We start from the raw sequence: 12538 nt of genomic DNA on the forward strand, positions 1-12538 counted from the left end.
ATGCAGTTTAAATGCTCCAAGCAATATGCTTTCCACTACTTCCCTTAGAGACTATTCCACAGGCTAATTATCTGGATGTCTTTCCCTTTCTACAGCTTAAATGGTCCCTTTCTTAATTTCATCCCATCACTCCTAGTTGTATCACACTAAATAGTTCCTCAGTCACCTTGATGTTTATACTCTGCAGATACCTGTAAGCTGTTTTCATATGTCCCCTTTCCAGTTCATCATTGCTTGGGCAAGCTATACAAGTGCATACTTAGCTCTTTAAATAATTTCTCCTAAATCCTTCTTCCTAGCATGTAGTCATTTTTGGTGCTCTTCTTTGAAATCTCTTAAATTCATTGATACTTGTATGGCAAGGCAGTATCTAGAACTGAATGCATACAGGAAGTGTATGTGTACCAGAGCCTTACAGGGAAGGTCAGTGTATGTACCCAAATTGGATTTATCTTTTTGCTGGCATGTAGCATTGCATACTCATGCCTTATTTGCCTACTATAGCACTTAGGGTGACATCCTCGCTCGGCTGAAGTGCACGGGAGTTTCATGTCAATAGGGATCTCACCCCTCATTTCCTGCTATATTACTATTTTCCAGATGTTGCCATCTCAGTGAGTACCTGTGTTTCACATAGCTTTCCCAGATGTGTTTGCCTACATTTTTCCAAGCTCAAACTCATTATTATTTTCCGCCCTTGTTTCTAGGTCTTTGTATTATTTCTCTGCACTCACTTAGCATCATCTTCCAAAGGACCATTGCCTGCTGAATTTCATGAGCGTGCTTTTTTTCTGGATCATTAATGAAGACATTAATACTGACACTAACACTAATTCTTGCTGGCCTCATTAGGTACATACTCCTAATTTGATACATTACTGTTTTTTCATTATCCTGGGTCTATGGTTGTATGGCAAATACTCTTCCTTCAAAAAGAAAAGGAGTACTTGTGGCACCTTAGAGACTAACCAATTTAATTGAGCATAAGCTTTCGTGAGCTACAGCTCACTTCATCGGATGAAATGAGCTGTAGCTCACGAAAGCTTATGCTCAAATAAATTGGTTAGTCTCTAAGGTGCCACAAGTACTCCTTTTCTTTTTGCGAATACAGACTAACACAGCTGTTACACTGAAATTCTTCCTTCAGTTAAACATCTCAGACATTTCTGTCTCCTTTTCTGATCCTAGCATCAGTTTTAAGCTCCTTCACTACCCACATCTTTATTATGACTTATTTTCTAGTGCTGTGTGTGTACATGGCTCTGCAGCAGGGTGGCCGTGCCAGGAAAAAGCACAAAGCTGGAACAGTAAAAAACAGAGCACTGAGTGGTAATCACAGTAACTGTGCAGTCCGCTAGTTGGTCAGAAGTAGAACCTGTCATTTGACTATGTGGTTACCATGACTTTGTGTGCATGAGCAAGCTAAGGCATAGCCTGATAGCTGTCATCCAAGGGGCCTGTGGCAGGGGAATCCTCCCCTGGTCATAACCAGGGCTTTTAGGGCACCTTGATGGTGTGCTGGCCCTATTAGCAATCTAAAAGAGGCCAGAGAGGGAGGGTGAGGGTCTCCTCTAGAGAGCCTGCTGGAGGCAGAGAGGAAGGGAGAAACAGCTCTCCAGAGCTCCCAGCCTGAGGGCTTGTGAAGACAAGCTGGGTTGAGGGGAAAGCTTCACTTGGGAGATCTGCAAGGAGCAGAAAAGCTCTGCTATGGCAGAGCTAGCAAATGGCTGGGTGGAGGTGGCCTGCCAGCCCTTAGTAGGAAGGCTGCGGAGACGCTGCACCATAGTTGGAGTGATCTGAGCCTGGACTGGCCAATGGATTTGTGTGTCTATTTTGTGATGGCCCCTGGAGTGGGAATGTTATTTTAAAGCTCCTGGGTGCATGTGAGATAATTGGAGAACTAAGAGGGGAAACTGAGGCAGGGTGACTGCAGTACTATACCATGGCGCAGTGTGTTCTGGCAGCACCCTGCTACAGGGATGTTTTGAAAGGCCCCACTCTTCTTTTTATACTCAACAAGATTTATTTCTGGGGACAAGTAAGTAAATGAAGTCAATAGTACAATATGCTGTGCAATTCAGAAGGGCTTGGTGAGCTATTATTAAGTTATCTCATTTAATTGTCAGTTGATGATAGGCTTTTTCTTTTTAACACAGCAGGATGGCCTGTGACAGCTGGAACATTACCTTTGGTCTCTTCCCTGCAGGGAGAAACTCCCTGAAATGAAAGCTCGGCCAGAAGCTGGGGTTTCCTGGGTCTGAGGTGAGCTAAACCAGGCTAGATAAACTCATGAATTTTAAAAAGAAAGTATGAAATTTAAATTTTTAAATTGTAAATCATGACTCTTTTTCATTTCAATTGATTTTTAAACTTAAATCAGATTTTTGTACACACTTTCCTAGTTCCTTACTTCCCAGTTTATAGTTTTAAAATGGATGTTAGGCATTGTTCAGTACTTAATTTGTCATGAAAGAGGTGCCGGGGCTCAAACAATTAGGTGCTAGGGCTCAAGCAGTTTTTTTTACTTTCATAACTGACCCAGCAAGCCCAGAGGTGCTGGGGCTATGAGGTGCTAGGGCCTAGCCTAGAGGTGTCTCAAATAGTTCATGCTATATTTTAATCAACAGTAGCTTCCAGTACATTGGGGCTTCCACAAGCCAAATCTGGAATGTTTCAACCATACTACACACTTCTGTCAGCGTTTACAGTTTGAAGTCAATGACACTTGTGCTCCTAAGTCATTTAAACATTTTTTAAAATACTAGATTTGATTACATAAATAGGGACTTAGGTGGGTGCGCTCAGCTTCACAACACTTAACTTACAGGTGCCTAGAAAATTACATGAACAACACGGTGATCACAAAGCCTGAGTGAGGCACCTAGACTCCCTATACAATGAATGGGGACAGATACGTACCTGAGAATGTGATCCACAAAAGCCAGGATGCTAAGTGGGAAGCCTTCTAAGCTAGCCAATGGGAGATGCCAAGGACAAGGGTGTGTCCTAAACCCTGTCCCTCTCATGGAAATAAGCACTTAAGTCAGAGCTGCAGGGAGGCACCTGTCTCTGCTAGCGATCCACAACCAAAAGCCCCTCTCCTAGAGTCAGGCGGTATAGGTGTCTAAGTCATTTCTTGCAAGAATGAGTGAGGCAGGTGCCTCACTCCACATAAAACAGGAGGAGGAAAAAGAAGTGCCCATCTTATAATTTTTAGCCCAGTGATTCAAGTGCTCACCTGAGCTGTGGGAGGCCCAGGGTCAGTTCCTCCTCTCTGTCTGATGCGGAGAAAAGATTTAAGCAGAGGTCTCCCACCTTTCAGGTGAGTGCACTACCCATGGAACTATAGCTATTCTGATGTGAGGCTCTCTCAGTGTCTCCTGTTGAAGCTGTTCCACTTTGGATATATACTTACAGAGTCATTGGGCATGAGAGAGAAAGAGATAATGGCTCTATAGCCCAGTGGTTAGAGTGCCCACCAGTCAGGTGGGAGACTCATTGTCCAGCCCCCCTGCTCCAGTGACCCTTCATTTAAAACACAGTGGAACAGTTTCAATAGGAGAGATTGAGGGATTCTCACATCAGAGTATCCCATAGTTCAGTGGTGGCAGCATTCTTTTGAGAGGTGGGAGACACATGTTCAAATCCTTTCTCCCCCCTCAGGCAGAGAGGAGAATTGAACCTGCGTCTCCCACATCCTGGTTAAATGATCTAACCACTGGGCTAAAATTTATAAGGCGGATAGCAAAACCACCACCACCTTCTTCAGCCGGATTCTGAATGGGACCTGATCCAGCAGGCAGCCTCTGAACACACCTGTTGGATTGGGCCCCATAGGTGAGAGAGGCAGTCCTTTGCCTGCCTTCACGGGTTCGTGGATAGCATGGGGCTTAGCCAGGAAATAAGTGCCTGGATGCCCAGAGACAGGAGGCAGCGTGCATGCCCTGAGGCAGAAACTTTGGTACCAAGGGAACTTTTACAGCAGAAATTTAGTCACTGAATTAGTTTAGGCGCACACAGAGTTAGGCAGCACAATGGAGAGTAAAACTGGGACTTAGCCACCTAAATACCTTTGTGGATCTGGGTCTTAGGAACCTATCTTTAGTCTCCTATTTTGAAAATGTTGGCCTGTGAGTATAAATATGTGCCCAATAACTTTGCTAATGTATAGAAAGGCTAGATAACATTTCATTGTCCCTTCAAAATAATTTTTACTGTTGTTAACAGATTTTATGCCACTAAATTTTTTAAAATAAAAATACAATTTTAGTCCCTGTTGCTGCAGTTGTTTGGCACATCCTTAACTTCAAACCCAGTGGCTGTCCCATTGGTTTCAATATTTAAGTGTCTGCAGGATCAAGGTCTTAATTTTCAATATCTTGGGGTTTTTTTGCATATAGCAGTTTTGTAACACTCTATATTATAAAATTTATAATGAACTACATTATAAATGCTGGGTTTTTTTTTTATAATTGCCATTATTGGTAGGGTATCTTGAATTTTATGTATTTTAATCTAAATTTGCAATAGCAAAAATTTTCAAATTAGCTTTACAAAGTCAACCTTTAAAAATGACTTGAAAAAAATCAAGTGATTTAAGCCAATTTATTTAGCTTGCCTTGAATTAAATCATTTCCCCCTGGCATGAACCCTGACTCTAGGCTTGTGTGGTGTTCTGGGAAGCATGTGGCAGTAGCTGAGTATCTCTTACATTGCAGGCAGGTTTGTTTGTGACTAGGTAACTCAGTTAATATTGGTTTAAGAGTTTTGTATTTTTGTCTTAAAAATACGTTGAGTTGCCTGGTCAGCTGCAGCATAATTGGGGTAGGGAAGATTTCTTTTTATAAAGAGTTATATTGAGTCGGTGGTTATGGCTAAACAAGGCTGAGCTGAACCTCTCAGGAGAGCCTAGGTACAGTCAGAGATAGGTTTTGAATGGGGATAGACTAGAGGTACTTTCTTAAATCCACTCCACCATGCCAACCAAATGATAATGGGTAGGTGAGTGATCTATTAGTGATTCGTTAACAGCCCCTGTTCACTTATTTCATTAAAATGACAAATAACTACAAAGCGTCCAAATTGTACAGCTAGTTAAAATATGCAGCCTTGTGTTCTTCTGGTCACTCGTTTTCCTTCTTCCTATTCTTTCTGTGTTCTATGCCTACCTATCTCATCCTGTCTATTTAAGCCCAGTCTTGCAAGTTAGTCTGCATGGGTGGATCTAGCTCCAGCCCCAGCCCCAGCATGCTTCCCTGAAGAGTAGCAGCCAGCCTGCCTTGGCTGGGGCCAAGAGGAAAAGGCAAGCAGGAGGGGGCCTTCCGAGTGGAGTGTGGGCGGGGCCATGCTGGGCTGTTTAGGGAGGTATCGTCTCCCCCAGTCTACGATAGCGCTGTCCATGACTATGGAGTCACTGTTGATTGACACATAGTTTCCCCAAGTTTGGTCGTGCTCTGGTGACACATCTTGAACCCAAATTTAAATGAATCCCACACTGCACTGAAGAACAGAAGGCTTCAGGAGATTACTGTTTAGTGATTTATTCTGATCACTGCAGAACACTGTAAAGACATTAATTTTGGCTGCCCAGAAAGCTGTGGGGTTTCATCAGTTACTACAGAGAATTTCTCAACACTCAAAGGATCCTTAATTGCAGCTTGCTGGTAAGCAAAAACTTCAGGTAGGTATTTTCTTCCGCTGATGAAGATGTGGGCAAATGTGTGCTGCCAATGCATGCTTGCGAAGCAGAGCTAATAAAAAGCTTGAACCATGGATCGGATTCATTAGAATCACTTCAGTGCACAAAACATTTACCAGACTATGGAATATCAGCAGCTTCTGGTAACAGGGTGAAGTCTCCAGGTGGTGCTTACCTCAGGTTGTTCCTAGAAGTGGCCAGCATTTCCCTCCGGCCCCCAGGCGCAGGGGCAGCCAGGTGGCTGTGCGTGCTGCCCTGTCTGTGACGCCACCCCTGCAGCTCCCTTTGGCCGTGGTTCCCAGCCAATGGGAGCTGTGGAGCTGGCACTTGGCACTTGGGGCAGTGCGTGGAGCCCCCATGGCCATGCCTCTGCTTAGGAGCTGGATATGCCAGCCTCTTCTGGGAGCTGCACAGAGCCAGGGCAGGCAGGGAGTCTGCCTTAGCCCCACTGCACCACCAACCAGACTTTTAATGGCCTGGTCAGCAATGCTGATCAGAGCCGCCAGGGTCCCTTTTTGACCAGGCGTTCAGGTCAAAAAAACGGACACCTGACAACCCTACTTAGCGGCTGCCTTAGCCTTTTGTCAGGTGATCACCTGCTCAAGTGCACCTTGCCTGGCCACATGGCCAGCGTTGCCAGGAAGATATCCTTTCCTCCGGGACCATAACCAGGAGGACGAGCCTCCAGCCATGGGGGAAGCCATCCCGCTGCTGAACAGATCCAACCTGGAGACAGCTCCCACACTCCCAGCTGGTAAGTCAGTGAGTGGGGCCATGACTGGATGATCATAATGGTCCCTTCTGACCTAAATATCTATGAATCTATGACAGTGGGGCTGCAGAGGGCTCCCTGTGCAGCCATGGGGCCAGTGATACTGGATCCCTGCAAGCATAAGGTATGGAGGAGGCTGCAGTCCTAGTGGGGCAGAGACCCCCCCAGCTAGGACTGCCAGGAGGAGGAATCAGAGTAACAGCCGTGTTAGTCTGTATTCGCAAAAAGAAAAGGAGTACTTGTGGCACCTTAGAGACTAACCAATTTATTTGAGCATAAGCTTTCGTGAGCTACAGCTCACTTCATCGGATGCATACTGTGGAAAGTACAGATCTTTTTATACACACAAACCATGAAAAAATGGGAGTTTACCACTACAAAAGGTTTTCTCTCCCCCCACCCCACTCTCCTGCTGGTAATAGCTTATCTAAAGTGATCACTCTCCTTACAATGTGTATGATAATCAAGGTGGGCCATTTCCAGCACAAATCCAGGGTTTAACAAGAACGTCTGGGGGGGGGAGGAAAAAACAAGGGGAAATAGGTTACCTTGCATAATGAATGACTGCCAGTATTTGTGTCATCTGCAAATTTTATCAGCAGTGATTTTGTATTTACTTCCAGATCATTGATGAAAATGTTGACTAGCAATGGGCCTAGTACTGAATCCTGTGGAACCCCATCAGAAACATCCCTATTTGATGATGATTCCCCATTGCCAACTACTTTTTGAGATCTGACAGTTAGCCAGTTCTTCATCCATTTAACGTTTGCTTAACTGACGTCGTAAAATGCTACTTTTTAAAATCGGAATGTTGTGCAGTAGTAAGATGCCTTGTAAAAGTCTATTATATCTACACAGTTATCAAACTTATCAAAAAATGGAATCTGGTTTCTCTGCCAAGACCTGTTGTCCATGCATCCATCCTTTAAGTCTTTATTGTTTGATTTTTGTATTAGTTTTTCTGTTATTTTGTGAGGGATTGATGTCAGTTTAACCTGCCTCTAATTACTCAGGTCAACCTGTTTGCCCTCTTTGAATGCTGGCACAACATTACAGAAATCCTGACTGTAATTCTCCTCTGGGGAACAGTTGAAAGGATGCATTAAGTTCTTGACAGCAACTCCTGTTCATTTTATATATTAATTATGCTTTTCCTAATATTCCAGTGCTTTTTATTCATATCTTCAAACTAGGGCAGTGTTCCCCCATGAGACGATGTATTGGCAATATATTAGCTGTTGTGGACTGCACATAACTTACATAAAATGAAACAGGCAGCAACCACCTTTTATCTTTCATACAGAAATGTAGCCAGCAGAGATGACAGGTCCAAGCATGCAGTGTTTTATGTTGGTGCTGTGGAACATCACAGGCTACACCCTGCCAGCTCTGCAGGTTGCACCTTGTTATAGCTACTCAGATAAAGATGATGTGATCTTTCTACTGTCGATGGCCACTCTGATCATGGCTGCTTAATTTCTTGTGCCTCCGTCCCATGTGCTTCCCCATTTGTGAGATAACTTGGGGCTAATGTCTGGGTGTCATTTTCACTACTGTGCTAACAATGTAGCACTGTTGAGAGCCAAACATAAGTAGCACTAACAGCATTACTTGTGGGCACATCACCAATGGCAGGAAAAAGCTCACCACCAGATCTATGTGAGTTCTGCTTGTCTTTGGGCCCAACCCTGAAACTGTACCATCAAAGTCGAAAACAAGACTAGCCACTTTTACCAAAAAAATCCAGACCTCAGCATATCCTCAAGCCTGAGCACTACAAAAACCCCAATCTGATATCTGGATCCTGCTGTCTTCAGCCAAAGTTTGGCTCAAATTTCCCATATTCTAGGGGTTAGAGGAACAGTCTCTCAACTCTTACTGCACCAAAAACTTCTGGACCCCACAGTCCATAAGCCTTGTAAAAACTCAGATCATGCAACTGATATCATGTAGGTGTGTTTTCAGTGCTATTAGAATGGAATGCAGATTTTTTCCAATAAAGGAGGAGCAGCTACACTGATTTTCCATTTATACTGAACAATTTAGAGTCAAAAATTGCCAAGATGCACCTAGATGTAAATGGTGGATCAAAAATTTTTCAGTGCTCATGTGACAAGATTCATCAAAGCCCAGAATGTTTTTGGTGCAATAGAAGAGGCTAGAGTTGTTCTTGATTTATGCATTTGAACATGGGGGGCATCAGGCCAAAATTTGCCTGAATCCAGGAGCTGGAACTGGGATTTTGTAGCAATTGTACCCAGTGCTGTCAGAATTCGGGGGGGGGGGGGGGTTGGTGCGAGAAAAGGGGACTTGATACTAAATAGCAGCAGAATCCAGGCAGATTTGAGCTTTGGCCTTTTTCTCTGATTGAATAAAAGTCTAAATGTGCAGTTTCCCCTTCTCTGCTCAGCAGGTGGGCGGCTGGGGGCTGGGTAAAAAAATCTGTTTGCATTTTGCCCTCGTACCACTCCAGGGGCTGTTCAGAGGGGCAGAGGGGCAGGTCCCCTCCAGGCAGCAGCAGGGGTTAGTTCAGAGCAGGGAGAGGGGCAGTGCCAGGGATTTCCTACACTCCTCCACCAATTTTCCCAGACACCCCACCCATGGTCAACTAGTTACATGCACTGTTGCCAATTTAGTCATTGGCTGGAAATTTGAATTCAAACTGAAACATTAATACACACTTTAAAAGCACATACAGTATATGATAAAATACGTGTCTCTGAAAAAGCATGATAGGTTTGAAAAGTATGAACCAAGACTAGCTTCCTCACACAGCTGTGTTTTTTATGACACTGTCGACGCATTCGTTTCAGGGATGTTGGCTGACCTAATAATTTAAATTATGATTTGCAAGCAGGGTCTGAATGAGCTCTCCCTTGACAGCTAGTGATGACCTAGGGTGGGTGAGGGGGAAAGGCTTCAGGACCAGATTGTATTTATATGAAAACACCTATTCTGCCTAGGTATCCAGCAGACAGAGTTGTGTTGCCCAAGTGATCAGTTCTGGCTGGTGTTGGGTTATAAATCACTTTAGAATTGAATGCCGGGGTAATTAAATGTTGTTATCAATGTTGTTATTTTATAATTAAAGGGCAGCAGAACTGTGCGTAGCTTGTCCTGACTGAGGGGGTCACCCACCCTCAAGTGAACTACACTCGCTAAGCAGAGGGCTTGGAGGCCAGATCCCAGTGGAGAGAGAGGCTGGGGACTGAGGTGTTTTGCTTGGTGGTGTGGGCTCTGCCTAAGGCTTTGTCTATACTAGGACTTTTGTCAGCAAAATTTTTGTCTGTCAGGGGTGTGAAAAAAAGACACCCCTGACCGACATGATTTTCACCAACAAAAGCGCTGGTGTGCACAGCGCTATGTTGGTGGGCGCGCTCTCTCCCACCGGCACAGAGCACCGACACAGGAGACCTTACAACAGTGCAGCTGCAGCGGTACAGCTGTGCAGCTGTAAGGTCTGCAGCGTAGACATAGCCTAAGGGCAAGTCGACGCCACCGCGCCGCATCGGCACTGATACAGCTGTGCCACTGTAGAGCATCTGGTGAAGACGCGCTATTCCGGTGGGAGAGCACTCTCCTGTCGGCATCATTACTCCATCTCTGCGAGAGGTGGAAGCTATGCCAGTGGGAGAGCGTCTTCCACTGACATAGCACAATGTGGACAGCGCTTAGGCCATTGTAACTTGCGTTGTTCAGGGGGTGTCTTTATCACACCTCTGAGTGATGTCAGTTAGATTGACTTAAGCGGTAGTGTAGACCAGCCCTAAGAGTGACCAGCACTATTTGACCTGCCTCTACCCCCTGTTAAAAGATAGAGCTGATTAGGCACCATTGAGAGTCTTTTGTTATTAGGATACCACTAGAAGTGAAATCACTGATAATCAGGCCTAAGTGCTGAGACCTGCTGTGGGACAGTGTTTCCGTGGAAGAGACTTGCCCAGCCTTCACCAGCAGTGAGGTTCCCCCACTGAGAGCTGAAATCACTGAGAGCTGGGTGGAACCTCAAGAGACCTACTCGCAGAGGTCATAGTGGTAGGTGACAGCAGAAGGTGAGGGCACAGGGCCATTGGCAATGGAGCGGTAGAGTGAACGGTGACATGATGAACAACAGTGGCCAGAGCAAGCGATGAGCAGCTGGAGGAATCAGCAAGGTACTTTCCCCCCTCCCTCCTCCATGGGAGGTGAACTCTCGTGAAAGCACCTCTGCACTCCGGAACTCCAGTGACCAAAGACAACAACGGTGAGTGAGGTGGGGTGGAAGAAGACTTGACAGCGATGTTAAAGGAACCTTTGTTTGTTGGACTATGTTTTAGGGACTTTGCTCCAGAATGCCAGATTTGTGACTGGGAAACTTATATAAACATATGTTTCCTAGTAGGCCAAGATTTTTAAAAATGCATTATTTGCCAAGGTCGTTATCTCACATTGTTACTATCTCAAGAGGTTGTTATCTTGGGAGTTTCTGTACTAAACATTTTTATTATTATATCATAATTAATTTTACATAAGAACGGCCATACTGGGTCAGACCAATGGTCCATCCAGCCCAGCATCCTGTCTTCCTACAGTGGCCAATGCCAGGTGTTTCAGAGGGAATTAACAGAACGGGCAATCATCAAGTGATCCATCCCCTGTCATCCAATCCCAGCTTCTGGTGAACAGAGGCAAGGGACACTCAGACCATGCTGTTGTATCTCTGCCAATCCTACCTAATAGCCATTGATGGACCTATCCTCCATAAACTTATCTAGTTCCTTTTTGAAGCCACTTATACTTTTGGCCTTCACAACAGCCCCTGGCAATGACTTCCACAGATTGCCTGTGTGTTGTCTGAAGAAATACTTCCTTTTGTTTGTTTTAAACCTTCTGCCTATTAATTTCATTGGTGACCCCTGGTTCTTGTATTATGTGAAGGATTAAATAACATTTCCTTAATCACTTTCTCCACACCAGTCAAGATTTTATAGACCTCTATCATATCCCCCCTTAAGTCATCTCTTTTCCAAGCTGGAAAGTCCCAGTCTTATTAATCTCTCCTCACATGGAAGCTGTTCCATACCCCTAATCATTTTAGTTGTCCTTTTCTGTACCTTTTCCAATTCCAATGTATCTTTTTTGAGATGGGGCAACCAGAACTGCAGGCAATATTCAAGGTGTGGGTGTACCATGGATTTATATAGCGGCATTATGATATTTTCTGTCTTATTATCTATCCCTTTCCTAATGGTTCTTAACATTCTGTTAGCTTTTTTGACTGTTGCTGCACATTGAGCAGATATTTTCAGAGAACAATCCACAATGACTCTGAAATCTCTTTCTTGAGCAGTAACAGCTATTTTAGATTCCATCATTTATGTATGTATCGTTGAGATTATGTTTCCAACGTGCATTATTTTGCATTTATCAACCTTGAATTTCATCTGCCATTTTGTTGCCCAGTGACCCAATTTTGTGCAATCCCTTTGTAACTCTTCGCAGCCTGCTTTGGACTTAACTATCTTGAATAATTTTGTATCGTCTGCTAATTTTGCCGTCTTACTGTTTACCCCTTTATCCAGATCATTTATGAATATGTTGAATAGTACTGGCCCCAATACAGACCTCGGGGGAACACCACTATTTATCTCTCTCCCTTCTGAAAACTGACCATTTATTCCTATCCTTTGTTTCCTGTCTTTTAACAGTTACTGATTCATGAGAAGACCTTCCTTCTTATCCCATGACTGCTTACTTTTCCAAAGTCAATTTAAATTGAATACATTTTTATGTATATTTTTTGTTTTAGAAATCTAGAACTGTTATGTGTTTTGGCATAATTTGCATTATCCTTATGTTAAATTTGTATTATGCTAACAAAACATTTAATTTATTCATATCTGTTTTATGTATTGCAAGTCCAAGTGAAAATGAAAAGACAAAAAACAATGCCACAATTTGTCCACTCAAAGGCCTCAAAAACCAGCCAAGATAAAGAACACATCAAGAACCAAGAATATACCTATATGTCATCTGAAGGTTAAAGTGATATATCCTATATCTGACCAGCCCAAAGCACAAATACA

The 12538-nt window shown here is 43.9% G+C and overlaps 1 long non-coding RNA gene across 1 annotated transcript in view; it reads left to right on the plus strand.

Annotated features, from left to right (window-relative positions):
- The window catches only part of LOC122464926, a 29790-nt gene extending 22501 nt beyond the window's left edge, over positions 1–7289 (plus strand). The window contains exons 2-3 of the long non-coding RNA XR_006289367.1: positions 2157–2262; positions 7094–7289. This is a non-coding gene — a long non-coding RNA (uncharacterized LOC122464926). The remainder of the gene's footprint in view (positions 1–2156; positions 2263–7093) is intronic.
- The last annotated feature ends 5249 nt before the right edge of the window (positions 7290–12538 follow it).

This window comes from Chelonia mydas, chromosome 3, assembly GCF_015237465.2.
Source record: "Chelonia mydas isolate rCheMyd1 chromosome 3, rCheMyd1.pri.v2, whole genome shotgun sequence".
Lineage (NCBI taxonomy): Eukaryota > Metazoa > Chordata > Testudines > Cheloniidae > Chelonia > Chelonia mydas.